Here is a 4,754-nt window from a genome sequence, read left to right as displayed (position 1 = left end):
TTGCTTCTGGAGGAAGCAACCTGGCTCGCCTGGGCGAGCTGGGCGGCAAGCATCTCCCCTATTTTGCTATAAATAGGGGAGGAAGTGAAGAAGAAAAGGGTTCAGCCCCTTAGGCACTTCTCTCTCTTTCGAATTTGCTTGGAAAAATTGTTTCCGTGAAGAAAATCTAAGCCGAGGCGCTTCCGAAACATTTCCGTAACGTTTTCCGTGAAGAATTTCGCGAAGGTTTTCGACCGTTCTTCGACGTTCTTCATTCGTTCTTCGATCTTCAACGGGTAAGTACCTCGAACCAAGCTTTTCGATTCATTTTTATGTACCCGTGGTGGTCCACATTGTGCTTCGTGTATTTTTATTCACGTTTTGTTTACTTTTTATACCCCCTTTTGACGTGCTTAAGCCATTTTACTTAAGTCATTTCTTGCTTAACTTAAAAATAAAATAGATTTCCACCGAACGTATGAATTGTATTATCCGTTAACTTCGGTTAAAATGAATTCCGACCGTTTGGTCGTGCCGTAACCACGTTGGAAATCAAAAAAGAGGTAAAAAAATAATATAATAATAAAAAAATATGCCTTTTAGTAAAATAAAGCGGAAAGTCAATCGAACGTTTTCTCTTTGGGATTTCTCATTCTTAAACCGAATTGACTAATAACTAAAGTGAAACTAAGGCTAAAATCAACTCGCCTAGTCAAGCTTGTCCATAAAAAATAGGTTTTTGAAGTTTATCATTTCACTTTCTCATTAAGTAAAATGGATCATTTTCAAGGTCCAACGCCTTAAAATGATCACCTTTTAAGTAAAAAAGAATCACTTGATAAGAAAGAACTACGTAGGTCTGATTTCCTCATCGCAAATTGAGGAATACGTAGGAGCAAAGGGAAACACCCTTGTCGACCACAAAAAAGGAAAAAATATAAAAAGGGTATAAAGGATATAAGGACATAAAAGGGAACTAAAAATCAAAGTCATGTTTACACATTCGATTAAAGGCTGCCGTCCCTTGGGACGGACGTGTGGGGTGCTAATACCTTCCCCGTGCGTAAATACAACTCCCGAACCTTTCACTAAAAAGTTCGTAGATCGTGTCTTTTCCGGTTTTTCCGACGTTTTCCTCAAATAAACGTTGGTGGCGACTCCGCGCGTATTCCTTTCGTGGAACACGCATCCCGTGAGTCTCGCGTCGCCCTCCCGCCGAAGGGTAGGTTGCGACAGGGCCCATTCAGCTAATTTGATGTTTTTAATCTAATTTCAGGAATTAATGAAGCATTGGGCTTGAATCCAGAATTGGGCTTGAACTTGAAGAGGGCAGACTATTTTATTCTACAAATTTTATCTTATCTAGATATTATTTAGATTTGATCTCATCTAGTTATTATTTAATCTAGATCTCTTATCTTATCTAGATTTGATTTGATTTTATTTATGGGCTTGGATTTAAAACAGATTTGTAAGCTTTGGGACTGAAAAACTATATAACAGCACCAAGGTTCTAGTTTAGGTCCTCTCTCTTCTCTCTCCTATTTTCATTTTTAGTTTTAGGCTTCTCTTCTTTTAGACATTTTTTCGTTTTGCAATTCCAGTTTTTACTTTTGGTTTCAGCAATAAAATTTCGCTCTTCAATCCATAATTTCATTCTCTATTGATTAATGGAAGGCTAAGCCCCTAACATTGTTTTCTCTTGAGGATCAAGCACAGTTCTCTTTGAGGTTCTATTATTACTGTTAAATTTTGTTCTATTTTTCCTCTTCACTAATTACTCTGAATTTGTTATTATTAATTCTTGCATGCTTAGTGCTTGATTAATTGTCTCTGCGCTTAATTTACGTTGATGCTTAATAATCATTTATGAGTAATTGGTGTATGTGTTGCTTAATCACATAATGAATGTCGTATGTTAAATTTCGCTTAGTAATTTAATTTAGGGTTGGATTAAGTGGTTGAACTGATAAAGGATAAATTCTCGTAACCTAGGATAAGAAACTTGCTTGTGAATCAAGGGGAAGCAACGTATTTTAATTCTGATATTTTCTAATTCAATTTTACTCGCTGTTTAATTTAGAAAAGCAAACAACCCCCCTCCAATTTGTTACTATTTCCTACTATCTGTTATGAACATTTGGTTTATCATTGCTCGTTAGGAAACGACCTAGGATCACTTCCTAGTTACTGCATTTTAATGTTTATTTGATTCGAGTACGGCCTCGATCAAATTTGGCGTCGTTGCCTGGGAGCAGTGTCCAAATGTTCATAATAGCTAGTAATTTTTGTTTTATGTTTAGTTGTTTTATGCTTTCATGTGTTGTGTTAGTGTTGTGTTCGTATTGTGTTAGTATTGTTTAGTACCTTGTTATTTTGTTTATTGTGTGTTCTATTTTAGTTTTTCTGTTCAGCGCTTCCCCTATTTCAGTTTTGGTGTTTTGCTGTGAATCGTGATTTGCGACGGATTTAGCGACCACTTTTGTTGAACTAGAAAACATGGGTAGTAGTGGAAATCCCTTAGCGACAGATTTTAGACACCACCCTTGTTGAATTAATTGGGATTTTTTGTTTTGGTAGCTATAGTTGTTATTTTTGGCTGAATTTTTTTGTGGTCACTTCTTTTGATCCATATTTTGTGGGAAAAATAGCTGGAGCCCTTAGTTTGGTCAGATTTGAAAGTTCCAAAAAAGTAGCAAATTTGATTTTTGTCAAAACTTCAAACAGCCATAACTTTTGCTTCGGTTATCATAATCGCTATTATTATATATGTATTTGGGGTAGAAAAAAATTTCCCATGCCATGGCAACCTGCCCATAGGCAGAATGATGTCTCGTTCTTCCAAAAATTGCGATTCTGTCAAAAGTTTTTTATTTTCCAAGTATTATTCTCTTATTTTTCTTAACTTATCATTTTTAGCTTCTATAGTTAGAATTTGAATTTTTGTTTGAAATTTTTTGTGCTATCTTCTCATCATTTTATAAGGTTGCTCACAAAATTTCAAGTCATTTGGATATCATTTAATGGTAGTTGTAGTTCAAACCTACACTGTTACTTGCATAAGAAGGCAACTAGTTGTGCATGCTGAATATAGTGTATGACTAGAGACAATCCATCTGACTTACAACCCTTTGATCATGAGATAGATAGGACATTTCATAGATTAGTTATACATCATTTAGTACCTTTTGAGCATCCTGAGCATTCTGTTATTGGTGATTTTGAGCATTATTGTTTTGAACATTCTGAGAACATGATACAACCTCCACCCCGTGAGAGGACTCTAAGGGAAATGGCTGCACCTGATTTCACCTACGAAAGCTTGTGCATCCAATACCCTGATGAAGATGTCCCATATGTTCTTAAAATTGGACTGATCCATTTGCTTCCAAAGTTTCATGGCCTTGCAGGTGAAGACCCGCACAAACATCTGAAAGAATTCCATATTGTCTGCTCCACCATGAAACCCCCAGATGTCCAGGAGGATCACATATTTCTGAAGGCTTTTCCTCATTCTTTAGAGGGAGTGGCAAAGGACTGGCTATATTACCTTGCTCCAAGGTCCATCACGAGCTGGGATGACCTCAAGAGAGTATTCTTAGAAAAACTTTTCCCTGCTTCCAGGACCACTGCCATCAGAAAAGACATTTCAGGCATCAGGCAACTTGGTGGAGAAAGCATGTATGAGTATTGGGAAAGATTCAAGAAATTGTGTGCCAGTTGCCCTCACTACCAGATTTCTGAGCAGCTTCTTCTCCAATATTTTTATGAAGGACTCAGTAACATGGAGAGAAGTATGATAGATGCTGCTAGTGGTGGAGCCCTTGGAGACATGACCCCTGCTGAAGCCAGAAATTTAATTGAGAAGATGGCTTCAAACTCCTAGCAGTTTAGTGCTAGAAGTGATGCCATTGTCATTAGAGGAGTGCATGAAGCAGCCACGAATTCATCTTCATCAGCCGAGACTAAGAAGCTTGAAGGTAAACTAGATGCCTTGGTTAATCTGGTAACCCAACTGGCCATGAATAAAAAATCTGCACCTGTCGCCAAACTCTGTGGTATATGCTCCTCTGTCGACCACCACATAGACCTTTGCCCTTCTGTGCAACAATCTGAAGCAATTGAATAGCCTGAAGCTTATGCTGTAAACATCTACAACAGACATCCTCAACCTCAGCAGCAAAATCAGCCACAACAGAACAATTATGACCTCTCCAACAACAGGTACAATCCCGGGTGGAGGAATCATCCCAACCTTAGATGGTCGAATCCTTCACAACAGTAGCAACAACAACAACAACAACAACCTTATTTTCAGAATGTTGCTGGCCTAAGCAGACCATACGTTCCTCCACCAATCCAGCAGCAACAACAACAACAGCAACAACCCTAGAAACAGCAAACAGTTGAGGCCCCTCCACAACCTTCCCTTGAAGAACTTGTGAGGCAAATGACTATGCAAAACATGCAGTTTCAACAAGAGACCAAGCCTCCATTCAGAGCTTAACTAATCAGATTACCTTCTCAATCTGTCCAAAATCCCAAAAATGTGAGTGCCATTACATTGAGGTCAGGAAAGCAGTGTCAAGGACCTCAACCAGTAGCACCTTCCTCGTCCGCAAATAAACCTGCCCAACCTCACTCTACTCCAGAAAAAGATGATGACAAAAATTTAAAGAGTAAGTTACCTAACAATTTCTATGCAGGTGAATCTTCCACTGGTAATTTTGATTTACAGAAGCAGCATATCCCTCTTCCATTCCCTCCAAGAGCAA

At 38.2% G+C, this 4,754-nt stretch overlaps 1 non-coding gene across 1 annotated transcript; it reads right to left on the bottom strand.

Moving 5' to 3' along the window:
• Positions 1-3,610: 3,610 nt before the first annotated feature.
• Positions 3,611-3,717, bottom strand: LOC112997853 (small nucleolar RNA R71). Its single transcript, XR_003262919.1, has one exon. It is a non-coding gene; the product is annotated as a small nucleolar RNA R71 (small nucleolar RNA).
• Between the last annotated feature and the right edge of the window lie 1,037 nt (positions 3,718-4,754).

This window comes from Glycine max, chromosome 1, assembly GCF_000004515.6.
Source record: "Glycine max cultivar Williams 82 chromosome 1, Glycine_max_v4.0, whole genome shotgun sequence".
NCBI lineage: Eukaryota > Viridiplantae > Streptophyta > Magnoliopsida > Fabales > Fabaceae > Glycine > Glycine max.
The sequence above is the reverse complement of the archived record's forward strand: the minus strand, read 5'-3'. Positions and strand labels throughout refer to the sequence as shown.